Here is a 19,821-nt window from a genome sequence, read left to right as displayed (position 1 = left end):
GGCAGAACTGAGACATTTAAAAGGCCCTTTCTAAATAAAAGATGTAGTCAGCTGAATCATAGAGACATAGAGAGGTCATGGAGATGGATTTGGCAACTTTAAGGATGATGGAAAAAATTTTAGTAGATGAGGCTATGGTGGTAGAGGTAGTGGCAGCAGAGGTAGTTTGGGGGTGGTTAGTGATAGTGGATATAATAAATTTGGAAGCAATAGTGGCAACAATGGTGGTAGTCCTGGTCATAGTAGTAGAGGAAGCTATGGTAGTGGTCTTGGTTACAGTAGTAGAGGAGGCTATGCTGGTGGTCTTGGTTATAATAAGAGAGGAGGCTATGGTGTTGGTCCTGGTTATAGTAGTAGAGGAGGCTATGGTGGTAGTCCTGATAAAGTAGCAGAGGGGACTATGGTAGTGGTTTTGGTTACAGTAGTAGAAGAGGCTATTGTTGTAGAATATTATTTTAAGGTGTGTTTCTTTTGTTTATGTTGCATTTGTTTAACTCTGTGAAGCTGTGTTACTATGCCTGTCTAAAACACCTGATAGTCTAATAGAGAACTGAACAGCCAATAGTGAGGCAGGAGAAAGGATAGGCAGAGCTGGCAGGAAGAGAGAATATATAGAGGAAAAACAGCAGCCAGAGAAGGAGGACGACATCAGGGGCCAGCCACCCAGCTACACAGCAAGCCACGGGTTAAGAGTAAGATTTACAGAAGTCAAAGAATGGGAAAATCCCAGAGGCAAAAGGTAGACAGGATAATTTAGGTTAAGAAAAGCTGACTAGAAAATAACCCAAGTTAAGGCCAGGCATTTATAAGTTTTTTTTGTTTGTTTGTTTGGTTTTTTTTTTTGTTTTGTTTTTTTTAAGCCTCTGTGTATTTATATGGGAGCTGGGTGTCAGGCCTCCCAAAACCTCCAACAACAGGCTATGACGGTGGTCTTGGTTACAGTAGTAGAGAGGATGTGGTGGTGGCTCTGGTTATAGTAGTAGAAGAGACCATGGTAGTGGTCCTGGCTATAGCAGCAGAGGAGACTATGGTGGAGATGTTAACAGTAGAGATAGTTATGGAGGTACTGATGGTGGCTATAAAGGATTTGGAGACAACGTAGCACCTATGGTGGTAGCCCTGGTTATAGCAGTAGAGGAAACTATGGTGGTTGTCCTGTCATAGTAGTAGAGGAGACTATGATGGTGGTCCTGGTTATAGTAGCAGAGGTTGATGGTGATGAGCCAGAATACAGAAACCAAGGTAGTGGATATGGTAATGGAGGAGGAGATAAGGGTTACAATGAAGGGGGAAATTTAGGTGGAGGTAACTATAGTGGTTGTGGGAACTATAATGATTCTGGAAATTATAGTGGACAACCGCAATCAAATTATGGACCCAGGAAGGAGGGCAGTGTTGGCAGAGGATGCCTTGGCAGTCTCTATCATTGTGGCTATGGATCTGGTGGTGAAAGTAGTATATTTGGTAGCAGAAAAGGGCTACCGTTCCTATCAGGAGAGAGTGAGGAATTGCCAGGAAAACTGCAAGCTACTTTGAGATAGTTGTCCCAAACACATCAGAGGAATTGTAAAAATCTGCCAATAAAGGAATGATAATCCACAGTCAGAAAAGTTACTACAGCTTAAACAGGAAACCCTTCTTGTTCAGGACTGTCAGAGTCACAGTTTGCAAAAAGTGTAGCTACTGATTAATGTAATGTAGTGTCAACTGGATGTAAATTCTTTTTCATTACAGCAAGTATATTGCCAGTTCCAGGAGATCTGATATCCTCTTGTGGCCTCTGAAGACACCCATACATATGTGGCACACACACTTTGAGGGCACACATACACACAAAACACAAATTCAAATTAAATTTAAAAAACATGAACATGTAAATAACTAAAGAAATACTGTAGAAATTAAATGGCCATTAAACATATAAGAGAATATTCTATCACAGTAATAATCAAAAAACTCAAGTTAGAACAACAATGAAGCACCATTTAAATGATCTGACTTGCAAATATTTATCACGTGCATCATTTTCAGTTAGATAGCTAGAAACAAGCACTCTCACTCACCCTAGCAGAAGGGCACACCAATAGTCAAAGACTTTCCGGAGAACAATTTGGTTAACATGTCACATCACGAACTCTAAAAAGATCCATTCTTTTTATCTATTCTCTTTCTAGAAATGCAACCCAAATACTTGAGGAATAGCATTAAAATACACAGGCATAAGGATGTTATTCTGTTTTTCTAGACAAGCACTCAACCACTAGCCTATATCCCTGACCACTACAGTATCTCTATAGCAATGTGCATGTTGAGGGGCAAGGGTTTCTAAACATGAATAAAGAGATTAAATAAAGTAGGTAAACATTTGCATTTTGTGAATGCATATTTATTTCAATAAGTGTATAAGTAATGATTTTCTCTGAATACTGACACAGTAGGTGGGTTGAGGTTTTTTATTTTGGGGGTTTTGTTTTTCATCTTAATTTTCTAATTTTTCTTGAAAGAATGAACCACTTATGTAAAATTCAACCAAATAGGGGCTAGAGAGATAGATCAGCAGTTAAGAGCTCTTACAAAGGACATCAGTTCCTTTCCCAGCACCCACTTAACAGCTCATAACCATCTGTAACTCCAGCTCCAGGGAATCCAATGCCTTCCTCTGGCCTCCTCAGGCACCAGGCACACACATAACACACACGATGCACATACATACATGCAGGTAAAACATTCATACACATGAAATAAAAATAAATTTTTTTTGGGCCAGGCAGCGGTGGCACACACCTTTAATCCCAGCAGGTAGGTAGAGCCAGGCGGATCTCTGTGAGTTTGAGGCCAGCCTGGTCTACAGAGCGAGATCCAGGACAGGCACCAAAACTACACAGAGAAACCCTGTCTTGAAAAACAAACAAACAAATAAATAAATCTTTTTTGTTTTTAATTCAACCAATTAACTATAGATGAAATGTCCCATCTTTGAGGCATGAATCACCCACCATCCAATAAAGCAATGAACGAAAGAAAAGGATGTGTAACACACAACTAACTAACCCTGCTTCTAGAGTGCAGAGAAGGGCGCCATTCTGCCTGGAGCTGAAGCATGAATTTGAGAGGTAAGGAAGTCAACAAAAGAATAGCAAATGCAAAAGAAATGGGAGGGAAAAGTCAGCCATATTGATTCTACACATGATTCCAGCATGGCTAAAAGGGCAGGGTATGTATGCACAGAGAGAGGACTTGAAGTAAAAGCAAATGACAAAAGCATTTGAAAGTCATAGAAAAGGATGGAACTATTGAGTGAAAAACAAATCCACAAAGAGCTTCTGTGGTTCATTTACAGAGGGTCAGAAAGCGCAAAACCAGTGGAAACAGAAGAGTAATTAGGGACAGAAATGCATGTGCTTTCTGAGGAGGTGGGAGGGGACCTGCAGGGGCTGTAAATGCTCTGTCTCATGATCTGAATGGTAGCTACGTGGAACTTAACACACGCTGAGATCCACTACTATGAGCTTACACTTACGCATTTCGTGCTATTCCTCAATTTTAAAAAAAGAAAAGACAGTATCGTTAAGCTGTGTTTTACAAATCTTGTTTAGGGGAGCCTCAGAATTTGAAGGACATCTGAACCATAAAAGCTCAGATGTTCAGCCAGAACAGGCCAAGGCTAACTCAACTAAGGACATGCTGGAAAGTGAGACTGGAAGGGCTTTTTGAATATGATGCTAATACAGAAAAAAGGGGATGGCTGATAACACAAAATACAGGAGGAAAAAGATTAGATTTATAGTGTACAGGTAAATATTGGACATGGGAAGTTCAGGGGTACCTGTGGGTCATCCAGCAGCCTGCCATATCATATTTTCTGTATAAAATCAGTTAGCTTCACCACAATTTAATAAGGTAGGTACTACTCTTGCCTCATTTTACAGATGAGGAAACCAAGGCATAGAGAGAGTAAGGAGCTTGTCTAGAACCACATAATCTAAAGCAGGCCATGTGGCTCTAGCCCAAATTCTTAAGGTAACTGCAGATGATAAATCTCTGACATAAGGGAAATAGGGGAAACCCTGGGGATAAGCTGAGATCCCACAAAAAAAAAAAACCACAAAAACAAACAAAACAAACAAACAAAAAAATCACTTCTCATAGCTGCTACAAAAATTAAGTGGGATGACCTTCAAAAAATCCACAGAACTCAATTAAAGGGATCTGTTAAAGAGAAGTATTTAGTTGGGCTGGAGAGATGGCTCAGTAGTTAAAGAGCACTTCCTACTCTTCAAGAGGACATGAGTTCAGTTCCCAACACTCACTTCAGGTGGCTCACAACTTCCTGTAACTCTGGTTCCAGGGAATCCTTCACACACACACACACACACACACACACAGAGAGAGAGAGAGAGAGAGAGAGAGAGAGAGAGAGAGAGAGACAGAGAGACAGAGAGACAGAGAGACAGAGAGACAGAGACAGAGACAGACAGAGACAAAGAGACAGAGACAGATTGAGATACACATAGAGAACTTGATTTAAAAACAAAAGTCCAGCCGGGCGGTGGTGGCGCACGCCTTTAATCCCAGCACTCGGGAGGCAGAGGCAGGCGGATCTCTGTGAGTTCGAGGCCAGCCTGGGCTACCAAGTGAGTTCCAGGAAAGGCGCAAAGCTACTCAGAGAAACCCTGTCTCGAAAAAACAAAAAAAAAAACAAAAAAAAAAAAAACAAAAACAAAAAAAAAAAACAAACAAACAAAAAAAAGTCCATCTGAAACAAAGGGTCCCATCTCCCATGACACTTTTTCTTTTTTTGCAGAGCTGGGAATCAAACCCAGCTAGGTAAGCACTCTGCCACTGAACTACATCCCCAGACCTTTCCCATGACACATAAGGCTCTTTCTGTACAAACACTGTGGATCCTAAACACTATTCCAAATCAAGGCAGTGGCTTGTCAAAAGAGAGATATGGGGGGGGGGGGGAGTAGCAAAATAAAATCGTCACAATGGATACCTGTTATGGGATATTTGTACACTGTGTGAATTGCTGTGATTGGTGTAATAAAGAGCTGAATGCAATAAATAGATAGGAAGGAAGTATAGGTGGGATTTCTGGACAGAGAGAGCTCTGGGAAGAAAAAAGGGGGAGTCAACAGCCAGACGCTGAGAAATCAGGGCATGTAGGAGGTGAGATAAAAGTCATGAGCCATGTAGCAGCAGGTAGATTAATAGAAATGGGTTAATTTAAGTTATAAGAGCTAGTCAGAAACAAGCCTAAGCTAAGGCTGAGCTTTCATAATTAAGTCTCCATGTTGTTATTTGGGAGCTGGCTGGTGGGACAGAGAGACTCTTTACAGACACCCATTTTTCCATGCTAACACAAAGCACTACTCTGCAAGTTGGCTCTTCTTCACCTCTAGGTCTCTATGAACATATTCTACTAGTGTCCACTCAAGCAAAAAGTTTAGATGCCCACTCTCCACCATAGAACACAACTTATTTTTTAGTTTTAGGGTTTAAGTGATTGCTTTGTAACCCAATCCAGTCTTAAATATATTCTCTCTCTCTCTCTCTCTCTCTCTCTCTCTCTCTCTCTCTCTCTCTCTCTCTCTGTGTGTGTGTGTACAGGGTTCACATGTGTGCACATGCATGTCAAAGACAGAAGACAACCTCAGGTGTTCTTCTTCAGGCACCATACACCATTTTTCTGAGATGGGATTTCTCAGTAGCCTAGAAATCAGTAAGTAGGCTAGTCTGACTAGCCAGTGAGCCCCAGGGATCTGCCTATCTCCACCTCCTCTGTGCTGGTATTAAGAATGCACACCACTACACATAGCTTTTTTAATAACAGAGGGCTCTAGTAATCAAACTCAGGTCTTCATGTTTATAAGGCAAGCTATCTCCCCAGCTTATGGCCTTGAATTCTTGATGTTCCCACTCTGCCTCCTCAGTGATAATATTATAAGTATGCATCATACCCAGCCAATACATTATTTTTTTTTTGAAACAGTTTCATATGTTCCGGGCTGACCATAAACTCACTGTACAGTGGAAGATTATCTTGAATTCCTGATCCTTCTACCTCCACCTCTGCTGTGCTTAGAGCACAGGTGCATACCACCATTCCCAATTCATGTAGTGCTAGGGATCAAACCTAGGGCTTTGTCCATGCTAGGTGAGGGCTCTATCCCAGTCCAAGGACACAATTTTTAAAAGATTTTTCATTCTCCTTGGACTTGGACCCAGTGTATGGAAGCTTCCCCAGGCAGTCCTTACTACTAACCACAGTATAGTAATCTCTGAGAGGATATCCTGCTAACTGCAGTTCCCAGCAACAGTAAATGTATCCTAACATATATAGTAGGAAAAATAACTAACTAGGTCCTATTTGTCACAGAAAATACAATCCTACATGTTCAGCCTTCTTATCAGGTTATCTCAACACCCATGTGGAGCTCAGAATAGTGACTTTACCAATAGCAGCATTTAAGTAAGGAGGTATCCAACACCCTATTAATGTCCCACATAGTTTTCCCTTGTTTGGTACTTAGTATTGACCTAGGGCCCTACACATGCTAAGCAAGTGCTCTACCACCTTGTTTTTAAGTTTTCATAGTTGTGTGTGGAGACCTCATGCTGATGTCAGTTTATTGCTCTCTACCTTGTATACTGATTTAAGGTCATTCACTTGAACCCAGAGCTCCACAATATATCTAGTCTAGAGGGAAATTCTCATCTCCACTTTCTTTCTTGGCACTGGAATTAGTCAGGGCTTTCACACCCAACTGGCATTGACATGGTTTCTGTGGATAACAACTCCAGTCCATCACCAAACACTTTAACAGCTGAGCCAGCTCTCCAGACCCTTCCCACTCTTATTTATTTATTTTCACTTTTTTGAGACAGTCTCTCAACTAAGTTTCTCAGGCTCACTTGAACTTGCTTTAGCCTCCTGAGATGTCAGGCATGAAATACCAGGCTAGGTCCCACTTCATTTCTTAATTTTGCCCTTTCACTGATTCACCAAACCCCTAATACTAAGCAAGTTCAGAGCAATAAGAATAAAGAGATACTGGAGGCCAGAGAGATGGCTCAGCAGTTAAGAGCTCTGGCTCTTCTAGAGGACCCAGGTTCAATTCTCAGCTCCCACATGGCAGCTCACAACTGTCTTTAACTCCAGTTCCAGGGACTCTGGCACCCTCACACAGACATATATGCAGGCAAAACACCAACACACATAAAATAAATATAAAATAAATCTTAACAAAAAAAACAGATGCCTAGATACCCAGTGCTTTCCCCATAGCATCCAGTTAATATAGGGTAAACATGAGGAAGAACTGTATAAGCAACAATAACAGAACATCTCTCTCAAGACCAGAGTCTGGCAATGACTCCCTGATTAAGGATTCCCTCTACCCTACTCCAGTTGACCTCTCCAAAAAGGAGAATAGGGGGAAGAAAGGGGTGAACTCAACAAATCTTTAGATTCAAAATTGCCTTAGATAAATAGACATCTAAGATCTCAACTTTACATCAAAGACAGACAAAAGCTGCCAAAATGAACCCTTCCCACTCAGAGAAGTTTTTTTCTGAGAACTGACAGGGATACAGCCACACACATTCTAGTAACCACTGTCCTTTATCAGAATAGGCCCAAATCATTTCCAACATATTTGCTCCAGAATATTAAATTCTAATTTAAACAAATGATGCTCACACTTGTAGAAAGGCCTTAATTGGGCTAGTCTGGTATTTTCAGCACAATCTTACAAAGACTAGATTCTTTTTAAGGCTTTAAAAGACTTGGGAAAAATCCTTTTGATGCTAATTTTTTAAAAGGCCATCTCCAGAGTTTACATGTGCTCCCCAGTTGCTTAAGCTGATGGGAGAGGACATGTTTTATTCCAAGGGCTCCTTCCAAACTGAAAGCTCTAATCATCAACACATCTGATGTAGACTTCCTGTATAAAACAAAACACAAAGTCACAAATGTATTACATAATCATAGGTCTAAAAAGTGAGACTCCTAAAGGCAAAACATAAAAAGAGAAAGCTCAGCTTGTTTAGACAGAGGGTGACAAAAAAGGGGGGAGCACAATGGTACATTTGGTGATGGCGACGGGACTCCAGGAAAACAGTTTGTTCTCTCTGTAGTCATCTGTGCATAGGAGAGAGATGGGAAAACAGTGGAAACAAACAAACTAACTGACTAACTAACTAACAGAAAACTAGCTAACTATGAGGAGATAATCTGTGCTGTCAATCTGGAAACCTTAACACTGCTCAGGGAAGCCGTGAAAATACTTGAGAGCAAGGGGTTTAACAAAGATTTAGGGATATCTGGAGATAAGAGTCATTTCAAACAGTCAAAATTCTGTACCAGGTGGTTACATTTGACTATCAAAAGGAGAGCCCAGTCCTCTCTTTCAAAAAACTTAAATCACTTCTCTAATAAGTGATAAAAATGACAAATGCTCACCAAATATAAAAAATGTTAACCGTGTAAGCAAAGTATCATGCTGGGCATAGTGATACATGCCTTACTCAGGAGGCAGAGGAAGACCAGCGTGGTCTACAGAGCGAATTTCAGAACAGCCTGGGCTACACTGAGAGACCCTATCTCAAAAAACCAAAAAGAAAAGAAAGGAAGGAAAAGAGACAAGGTATCAAACAATGCAACCAAGTATGTCTGACTTTCAAAAACAGCATTGCAAAAAACTTCTTTCTGAGACCCTCCAATTCTCAGAACTAAGTTGGAGAACTTACAGGAATTCCTAAGAAAAGCTCACCAACTGACTGACAATGAGTATCACCACCCTTTGAGGAAACCTGGATAGTGTTCCTTCCTATCCTGTAAACAGAGGCTAAAGACAAAACAAAATGGATCTCAGGAGATTCAAGACACAAAATGGAAGAATGAACCAGGGGCTCATTTAGATATAACTTCCTCTGTCTGGTCCTAAAGGACAACTGTGGTCTACAGGCTGAAAAACTAAGCTATTGAGGACTGGTGCACACCTTTAATCACAGCATTCATGAGGCAGATGATCCCAGAGTTCAAGACCTGCTTGGTTTACACAGCAAGCTCCAAGCCAACCAGGACTACACAGTAAAAGACCATGTCTCAACAAAACAAAATTGAGCTACCCCTCAGACATCAAATTCCAAAAACCTGTGAATAATGATCCCAAACTGAGTCATGTCTGTAGAAGTACTGGTCATTTCAAAGCACAATTCAACAACTCAGATCTCCAGAGCTAAGGACTCTTAATGGTAAAGTGGGTATGGAGAGCTGAAAACATCTTTACTTTTTTTTTTTTTTAATGACTTTCATGCACTCAGGGAAGCAGGGAAGCTAACTGTAGACCATCACCTCTTTCTCCTCCTCCTCTCCAAATCTAATCCCCAGTCTCATGCCCAGCTCTGTAGCAGACCACCTGCTGCAGTCTTCCTCCTCCCAACCCCCACCCGCCATCTCTAGCAGATCACGCATTATCTGGGAAGGCACCAGCCAAGCCTGCCAGAGAACCAAGTAGGCCAGCCAAACAGGTAAGTGAACTTCAAATCTTTACTCTCCTTCCACTCCTCCAAATGTAATCCCCCAGTCTCATCCCTGCAGCAGACTATTTGTGGCCTCTCCTAACTCTTTACTGCCATCCCCAGGGAACTAAGCAGATCCCGGTAGAACACCTGCTTTCCTCCCTCCTGTGGATCCCCTCAATCCCCCATCCTAGCCCATCACCATTCCTAAGTGTCAGCTCCTAATATCTAGAAACAAATTTTACCTGGAACCCCTACACCTATCAGAATCCCAGAAGAATTTCCTACCAGGCAATGCACAGCCACCACACTCTCCTAAGAACCAGAGAGGGCAACAGGAACCAGGGAACAAAACACCCAACTAACAAAAACAAGACCAGATATCAGCCCCTAGAATTACAATCTTCCCATACCCAGGTGCCTAGACGCCAGTGTAAAAACACAGTAATAGCCAGGACAATATGTCTCTACTAGAGACCGGCAACCCTACCACAGTAGGCTCTGAGTATTGCAACATAGCTGCAGCACAAGAAAAAGATCTTACAATAGTCTTTATGGATATGATAGAGGTCCTTAAAGAAGAAATGAATAAATTCTTTAAAGAAATCTGTGAAAACACAAACAGTTCAAGACCTAAATACAATCAATAAAGAAACTGAACAACTCACTACTGAACGAAAAATGGGTCAAGACATAAATTAAGAAAGAAATTAAAGACTTTCTAGAGTTGAATGAAAATGAATACACAACATATCCAAACTTACGGGACACAATGAAGGCGATTCTAAGAAGCAAGTTTCTAGCACTAAGTGCCTACATAAAAAGAATTCCTATCTTTCTGAAGAACTACCACACTGATTTCCGTAGTGGTTGTACAAGTTTGCACTCCTACCAGCAATGGATAAGTGTTCTCCTTATTCCATATCCTTAACAGCACGAGTTGTCATTTGCTTCATTGATCTTAGCCATTCTGATGGGTGTAAGATGAAATCTCAAAGTAGTTTTGATTTGCATTTCCCCTATGACTAAAGATATTGAACACTTCTTTAAGTGTTTCTTAGCCATTTGAGTTTGCTCTTTTGAGAATTCGCTGTTTAGATCCGTACCCCACGTTTAAAGTGGGCTGTTTTCCTGATGTCAGAATTTTTAGATCTTTGTATATTAGCCTTTTTCCTCTCTTTTTATTTTATTATTTACATCTTATTATATTTTTTAAACTTTTATTTATTATTCTCTCATATAATACATCTTGACCACAGCTGCCCCTCCCTCCACTCCTCTCTCTCCCAGATACAACCCACCCCACCCCCGTCTCCCCCTAGAAAAGAGCAGGCTTTCCAGGTATATCAACCAAACACAGTACAAGATGCAATAAGACCAGGCACAAACCTTCACGGGAGAGGCAAGCCAGAAGGAGGAAAAGGGTCCCAAAGGCAGGCAAAAGTGTCAGTGCCCCCAACACCAAGCCAACAATCCTAAGATATATGCAGAGGACCTAGCACAGACCCATGCAGGCTCTTTTATTGTCACTTCAGTCTCTTGTGAGCCCCCATAAGCCTGCTTAGTTGATTATGAGGGCAATGCTCTCCCAGTGTCCTCAACCCCACTGACTCCCACAACTCTTCCTCCTCTTCCGCAGGATTCCTCCAGATCCGAGAGGAGGGACCTGATGGAGACCTCCAACCTGAACTCTCTTTCTACCTAATATCGGGCTGTGGAACTCAGCATCCACTCCCAGCAGCTGCCAGAAGCAGCTTCTCTGATGATGACTGGACTAGGCACTGATCTATGAGTATAGCACAACATCATTAGGAATTATTTCAATGATTTTTTTTCCCCAGTTGTATTTGGGTCTACCTTAGGCCTCTGGGCTATCCAGCCTCTGGTTCCTGAACATCCAGGCAATGTCAGGCATGGGCCTCAACTTGGAGGAGTCATTGGCTGGCTATTCCCACAAGTTCTGTGCCACCATTGCTCCAATACATCTTGTAGGCAGGACAGATTGTAGATGGAAGGTTTTGTAGCTGGATTGGTGTCCCAGTCCCACCACTGGGAGCCTTGCCTGGTTACAGAAGATAGATGATTCAGGCTCCATATCCTCCATTACTAGAAGTCCTTGCTAGGGTCACCCTCTAGATTCCAGGGAGTTTCCACCTTCTGTGCCACCTCCCACTACCTGATACTCTTTGGCCTAACAACCAAGTCTTCAGAAGAAAACAAGTTCAGAAGAAAAAAAACCTATAGTCTACAGAGGGAACAGCAAGAACTCCAGGCTATTCCAGGAAAAGTCTAATGAGATAGCTTCATCCATTGCTGCCCTTCCTGTGTCCAGTATCTGTGGAGAATCAAAGAGCTTGATTATAAATTTGGGGATTCAAGGACCCTTTATGTTCTGTAGCAGTACACACAAACACAATCCTTTGGTAAGAAATCTAAGGGATAGAAAGAACCTTCCACATCTCTAAATCCTTTCTACATTACCACACAATAATCCTCCAAAGGCTTCTTACTGTTCCACCAGTAACCACAAGTGAAATAAGTTGGTCCCATTTGGTATTGATCTCATTAAAAAAGATAATCTCAATTCATGTTTTTCTTATTTTAAAATTCAGTATTTTTAATTGGAAGTAAGAGAATGTATGCATCGAAAACATCTCAAAATGTTGAAGGCAGGCAAGAAAAGGCTTTTAAATCACAGCACTGAACTCTACCTCTCAGGGTAGTTGTCAAAGAAAAAACTGTCACTGGAGTATTGCAAAACTCGTGCAGCACATACAGGACAGACCACCAGTGGAATTGCTCCACACACATTCCATTTCAGTGTTTGCCAGCTAACATTCAGTTCATTCTTTTTCCCAGCAACCCTGTAGTCAATGCAACTAACTTCTTCCCAGTTATCCAGCTACTTACTGCAGGGTACTTGCTGTCAATGGGGCATAAACTGAAACACCCAGATACTTTGGTTACATTTCCTTTTTAGCTTCCTGATTATGAACTATAACATCACATTCCTGTACATCGATGTCACATAAGTCTTCTAAAAACATTGTTCTGGCCATCATTGCTTTTCTTGAAAACCTTTAGAAGCGTGATGATGTCTGTGGGATAAAATTCTAGCCCTTGAGCCAGAATTCAAGCTGACCACAGTCCCTGCTACTGGACCTCCCACTGCTCACTGTGGAAGCAGCAGTGGAGACTAAGTGAGTCAGCAAACTGGGTAGCTAAATCCTAGCTCTGCCAGTGACTGGTGCGCCATCTTGAGCAGGCTACCTATTGCTCTGATCTTCTCCTTAAAACAAGGGCAACAGTGAAGAATTAGAAAGCATCCAAGGGCTCACGGCACAGAGCACTGCTCCTTTTGACTTTTCTCCCTAGTTCCCATCCAAATGGCCCACTCTGTGCCCTTGAAAACCCCACCAGCAACACTGCACCATTCATTTGCACAACCACACTTCCAGGCCTGACTCAAACTACCCCCCGCTTCTGGGAAGTGCTCCTGCCTCATAGCCATTTTCTAGTTGATGACCTATAATTCTTTATTATAAGTCAATCAACTAGATATTTATTTACTTGTGTCAATCCTTTCTCCACAAGTACACAAACTGAAGACCAACCACAACACAAAATACATTGATAATAAAGGTTACCTTGAAACTGTCAGAAAAGGGTTCCTTTCTGGACCAATTAAGGAATAGGAAACTCTTCCAATATGTATCTTTCTCTCAATATTTATTTGAATCAATCTCTTCCCCCATATTTTGCAGTCTTTCCAAAGGTAATGTTTACTTAGTAAATAAAAAGGAGTGCTGAATCTGTTAGTCTCCTAGAGACTGTCATCCAGGCCAGTGGAATCCAGACAGCTTTTGCTTCACAGTATGCATTTAATAGACACTGGAGCCTTGGAGTCTTCCTAATTCAGGATGGGATTTGGATACGACAGACAATTCAGTCCTTTTGATTAAGTTTTCTAGAATTTACACTATTTCTGATACTTTAGAAATCTCTTACTTCTGAAAGAAAAAAAAAAAAAAAAACCCATGAAGGGAGCAAGGCATGGTGTTTTCATACCTGTAATCCCAGTACTTAGGAGGTGGAGGCAGAAAGCTCATGAGTTTAGGGCCAGCCTGAGCTACATGAGACTTTGCCCCCCGCAAAAAAAAAAATCAAAGAAGGTGTCCACCTTTGAAAAATACCCTTTGTAGAAAACAAAAACAAAACAAAGCATTTATGTGGTCAATTAGGGGTTTTCCTTGTGGCCCTTAACATCTTGGACATTGGATAACGACTTCTTTCCCATTTCCCAGACCCTGTAACGCAAAAGCAGAAACATCTCGTTGGAAATGAGATCAATAGCTGGTCTGAGGAAGCATAATGGCACTCTTTCATTTGGCCAGGAAGCTATTTTATCCATATTTAAGCGATTTTAAATTATGTTCACACAAAATTCCCCGGAACACTGCAATATCCCTTTTTTAAAAACACTAGAAAACGTTCAGTCCTTTCACTTTAACTCGGATACTAGCTTTTCAGCACAAATGCTGAAGAGTGTTCCTTCAACGCTAAATCATTTCGTTCACACAGGAAAGTCTATGAAGGTATAGAGCAACAAACCCTGTTTAGCAGGTCCAAGTAATAGAAAACAAAGTTAATTCCCTTTGTTTGAGTAGCAAGCTAGTCTGTGTGGGTGCATGTGTGAGCGTACATCCAGCTGCACTCAAGCTGCATGGGTTCAGGTAAAGGCAGCTCAACTGTCTCCCAGGCTGCCTGCGTTCCGCAGTTCTGCACAACTCCAGGCTCGGGTCGAGGTTCCACACCCCACACAGCGCAGCCCCGGCCTGACCGGAAGGCAGGGCTGGCCACGATCGCCCTGGAGGGCAGTCCCCAGCAACTCCGAAAGCCGTGGCCCGCACGCTAAGTACTCACGCAGCAGGAGCCCCTGCCTGGGCCCGGATTAGGGAAAGCGGAAGGGCTCCATACGCCGCGGAATAGGAATCCGCGTCCTATCCGCCACCCGGTGGGGAGCTGAAGCAGCGTGGCCGGCCGGCGACTCCTGTGGTCGGCCGGGAGCCACTTACCTCCGCCGCCCGAGCTGGCCGGGAGTTCCGCGCAGCCCGAGCTGCCCCGGCGCCGCACAGCCCGAAGGAGGGGCCGCTCCTGTAGAAAGGGCGGGCGGCGGATGGGTATTCGCGCCCGGGGCTGCAGAACCAGAGGAGGCGTGCCTCCACCGGAGACCTAAAGGGTGGGCTGCTACAGCCAGGAGGAGGGGTGTGCTCCCGGGCTCGGGGGAGGGGGGGTCTGCACGGTCGGGGGAATGGAGAGAGACGGGAGAGAGAAACCAGGGTGGGAAGTCGGGCCCCTAGACCGCACCGCCCTCACCTCCGCACCATCCGACCAAGGATTGTCTGGATCTGGAGCAGAAGCACAAGGGGATCAGAAACTTTATGTCATTTTCTCATACACACGTGATCCCCTGCAGTCCAGATGGTTTCAATCACCGGAGGAAAAAAGCCGCTCTGCTGGTATGCATGAAAAGCCGGAGCTGGGAAAGTCTGGGAAAAACTGCCTGTACAGCCGGCTTGCCTTCAAACAAACCCAAGTGCTCTTTCCGTTCTGCTGGCTTTGGGCCCAGGAGCCATACGAAACCCAAACGACATTAAAAGAAGCTACCCTGGATATTGCAGCCAGTAGCAGAACTAAAGCTCTAGGGTTGCAGGGATCGGTTCTGAAGCCTAAGCTCCACGGGAATTATGAGAATTTAAAATTCTCTACATGCACACAAAACCAAAAAGTAGAAAAGAATGTCATTCAATGATAAATCAACAGTTACTGGTGATGGTCTTATTTATCGATGGAATCTGATGGAAAATTGTTGACCCAGTGTAACAATCCAGATAGAAAAGACTATGTCACGTACAATACTGACCCATACTTACTTGATGGGGTGCTATAAAGCCATATAGCTTGATTTCTCCTCCCATAAATCACTTACAAATAGATCTTGGAATTGGAATGACTAAGAGTTAAAAACTGACTTTCAAAATTTAGAATTTCAAATTGATAATTTTGGCGTAGAGTGGTGGCACATACCTTTAAACCCAGCACTAGAGAAGCAGAGGCAAACAGATCTCTCTGAGTTCAAGGACAGTCTAGTCTACATGGCCAGTTCTAGGATAGCCAGGTCTACACAGAGAGACCTTATCTAAAATAAAACAAAATTTACAATTTTAAGGCTGGTGTATAGCACACTGTGAGTCTCTGGGTTTGGTCTATAATCACACACACTTTATAATTTTACATTGACTGGTTGCATTTCAAAAGAACCAATGTGTGTAGATCAATATAAGCAGGCTCTAAAGCCAAGACCTGTTTCAAAACCCAGGCCAAATCAATTGTCACATATCCTAAACAGATATTTACTCAGCTGCAAGATAAGCACCAAAAATAAGTTTAAGATTCATCCTAGAAATAATTCAACTTGCTCATAATCAAACACAAATAGTGGTAAGAACTGAACTAATTTAAAAAAAAATTGTTCCTTTGCCAAAAGAGGATATCAGACACGAATTCTAGTATTAACTCTTTATCACCATCATATTGACATCAGAGAAGATGTATGGACTGTCTGGTAGACTTTACCTTTGGACACCTTGCCTTTGGTGTGACATAGTCATCCTGTGTGAAAAATAAATCAATTCCTGGTAAGTCGAACTGGTTCTACACTGGGAAAACCCAAGATTTCAGCTGCTGCTGAAATACTTTGGACAACAAAGGCACTTCGTAAAACTAAGCAAGACAATATATGTTGTATACCAAACTCAAAATCAGTGAGTTTCTACTACAATTCACTGACACGTGGATCCTACACTTGGATGGCCTTGCCTCTCTAATCACCAATCTTAAATTAGGGTGATACTTCCCCAAACACAGAAAGAATGCCTGTATGGCAGCAGGGAGGAGTACCAGAGACACAGGAGATGGACAATGACAAGCCAAGCTCATAGCTTAATACTCCTGGCAAACTCCACTTGCAGCTCTAAAGAGTTGTAGTGGAGGAGGGGGTATAGAGATTGTTCTGAGGCCGCAAGCATGCATACTAAGCACAAGCTGTCCCACTGACTACACCATCTGCCCTGTAAAGAGGCTCATCAGTCTCTCACTTCTAAAACTAACAAAACTTGTATTAACGTCCCATTTTCCCCATGGGTGATTTGTAGAGAAAGCCAACTGAACAGAAGGCATCAAGACTTTCTTCCACTGGGACCCAGGACATTAGTTATTTTCATTTCTAGCTGCTGGGACCTCTTATGTGTGCTGAAGCAATTGCAAGAGGCAATGATGAGGTACAAGTCATTCTTTTTGTCTGAAAATTTAATTTACAAATTATACATAGAACTGTGTGTGTGTGTGTGTGTGTGTGTGTGTGTGTGTGTGTCCACAATTGCATGCTTGCTACAGAGTGTGTGTGGAGGTCAGAGAACAACTTTCAGTAGTTCTCTTCTTCCACTTACTGAGACAAGGTCTATATTTTCTTTCTGCCATACTGTACTCCAGGCTACCTGACCTTTGACCTCTGATTTTCCTGCCTCTGTATTATTATCCCATCTCACTGTAGGAGGGCTAGGATTTCAGATACAAACTGCTACTGCCTCTGGTGGTTACAAAATATTCTATTATTTAAATTACATATATATGTGTTTCTATGTGTGGCTATGTGCACCAGTGAGTGCAGGTACTCATGAAATCTAGAAGAGGGCACTGGATACCCTGGAGCTGGAATTACTGTTGGTTGTGAGCTGCCCCACGTGTGCTGGAAACTGAACTGTAGCCCTCTGGAAGAGCAGCAAGCATAACTGCTGGGCCATCTATCCAGCCCCTACATCTAGCTTTTTATGTAAGTTCCAGAAATGAAGTTAGGGCAATCACTTTTACCCACTGAGACATCTTGCCAGCCCATGTGTGGAGCTGTTTTAATTCCTAAGAAAAGCCTTTGCTAGACCTGCTTTTTCGGGAAGAAAATTAGCATACCTTAAAAATCTCTAAATAGCCGGGCGGTGGTGGCGCACGCCTTTAATCCCAGCACTCGGGAGGCAGAGCCAGGCGGATCTCTGTGAGTTCGAGGCCAGCCTGGACTACCAAGTGAGTTCCAGGAAAGGCACAAAGCTACACAGAGAAACCCTGTCTCGAAAAACCAAAAAAAAAAAAAAAATCTCTAAATATAGTCCTGAATCTTAGTTCCACTTACGTGAGCATTAGTGAGCAGCTAATATTGGCCAGATATTTATTAGAAACACTGACATCTGGAATTTCTTTTAATTTTCATTAACCAAATATTCACTTTGTTGGATGAACAAGGCCAATTATGTGTAAGGTTCTTAGGAAGATAGTATGCTTTGAGAACAGAAGCCAATTGTTTGCTCACAATTACATCCTATGTACCTACCATGAAATAAGTCCACAATGCATTCATGCTGTTTGAGTGAATAAAAGATAAATAAGCTGAGCATGGTGAAATGCCTGTGATTGCACCTCTCAAGAGGCTGAGGCAGGGAGTCAAGAGTTTGAGGCATACATGGGCAACACAGGAAGACTTCATAAGAAAACAAATAGTAGTAGTAGAGCTAGAAATACAAATAGTAACACTTCCCAGGTTGCAGTCCTGTCGAGGCATGTCACGTATAAACAACAGAATGAAAGAATAGCTATAGGGTAGAGCTAGCAGCAAAAAGAGAAGTAGTGGCTAGCACTGACCAGCTGTGCACTTTAATCACAATGTATGTTCAGAACACAGACTGCTGAAAATAGGAAGCATTTGTGGAAGGAATTTGGTCTGTTTAGTGCCTAAATTAAGGACTTCAGAGATACACTTTCCCATGTCCCAGTTGTTCGTGCCCTCAACACAGAGCCAAGACAAGATTTGAGCATAAACATCCTGACTCTAATTTGGATAGCATGAATACAATCCTTTCATCCTCTCTCCTACTTCTCCTCTGCCTCCAAGCCATTTCCTCTGTACTGTCTTCTGTCAGACAAATGAACATCTTTTAATTTTCAGACAAAGTAGCTTTGGCTCTCTTTGTGTAGAGAAGTACAATACAGCTTGATTACATGGTTATGTTCCATACAGATGCCTGGCAACAGATTTTATAGCTACGTGTCTGTATTTTTTAACTCTGAGGGACTTAAAATTCAACTAATTTACTGCACACCGAAACAGAACTTGACGTCACAGAGATGGGCTTTATGTCCTTTTTCTGTTTTAAGAAAGAAAACCTGAAGCAGAGTTCTGGGTTTTGGTTCATTAATTTCACTTTGACATACTGATTTTGCTTTTCTTTTCAGGGAGACTTTTGGGTCTCTAGCTCTAGTACTCATGAAGCAGTTGTTTCCCCTAGCACATGTGCCCATTAGCCTGGCTGTGGGGCTATGCTTCCTGACACAACAACTACGTTTCTCTGTATCAGGAAAATGGGAGACATGGTTGGCCTAGCATGACTCAGCTTTCTAGGATAGATGTTTCCAAACATATTTTCTTTTTCTTCTTGGTTTTTTGTTTAGATTTGGGGGTATCTCAGGAATCTGGGGGATGGGGGTTAAGGTATTTGGTTGTTTTGGAGACAGGGGTTTCATGTAACTCAGGCTAGTCTCCAATATGCTATATAACTGAGGATGACCTTAAACTCCCCATCTTCCTGCTTCACATCCAAAGTCCTTTCTTTTTTGTTTTTTGTTTTTGTTTTTTTGTTTTTTGAGACAGGGTTTCTATGTGTAGTTTTGGTGCCTGTCCTGGATCTTGCTCTGTAGACCAGGCTAGCCTCAAACTCACAGAGATCCACCTGGCTCTGCCTCCCGAGTGCTGGGATTAAAGGCGTGTGCCACTGCTGCCTAGCCAAAGTCCTTTTCTAATATTTAAGAATATTGTGTTTTAGTTAAATTGCCAAACTTCAATGTTATTTGAAGTCATCTGGAAATGGTTTTTAAAAATAGTAATCATCAAATAAATAAAAAGTCAGGAGTAGTGGCACACGCCTTTAATCCCAGCACTAGGAAGGTAGGGGGATCTCTCTGAGTTTGAGACTAGCCTGATGAACATTGCAAGTTCTAGGCGAGTCAGGGCTACACTGTGAGACCTTGCCTCAAAAAAAACATAAAAACAAACAAAAAGTATTAACCATGACTCTGTGGTAATATATTGTGTCCCCCCAAAATATTGTGTACCCTAATAAAGTTTATCTGAGGATCAGAGGAAAAAGCAAGCGACTAAAGTAAACATAGAGGTCAGGCAATGGTAGCATA

The 19,821-nt window shown here is 42.2% G+C and overlaps 1 protein-coding gene across 4 annotated transcripts in view; it reads right to left on the bottom strand.

The window, feature by feature from the left end:
- Dennd2b (DENN domain containing 2B) overlaps positions 1 to 19,821 on the bottom strand; it is a 202,199-nt gene that overhangs the window by 152,866 nt on the left and 29,512 nt on the right. The window contains exon 1 of one of the 4 annotated variants that reach the window (XM_052763471.1): positions 14,604 to 14,732. The exons of 2 other annotated variants lie outside the window; for them this stretch is intronic. The gene's annotated coding sequence lies outside the window, so the exon portion shown is untranslated. Of the gene's footprint in view, positions 1 to 14,603; positions 14,733 to 19,821 lie in introns of those variants that run through there. One more of the 4 variants, XM_052763472.1, reaches the window with a different exon arrangement.

Source organism: Peromyscus californicus, unplaced genomic scaffold (assembly GCF_007827085.1).
Source record: "Peromyscus californicus insignis strain IS unplaced genomic scaffold, ASM782708v3 Scaffold_4__1_contigs__length_199733344, whole genome shotgun sequence".
Lineage (NCBI taxonomy): Eukaryota > Metazoa > Chordata > Mammalia > Rodentia > Cricetidae > Peromyscus > Peromyscus californicus.
The sequence above is the reverse complement of the archived record's forward strand: the minus strand, read 5'-3'. Positions and strand labels throughout refer to the sequence as shown.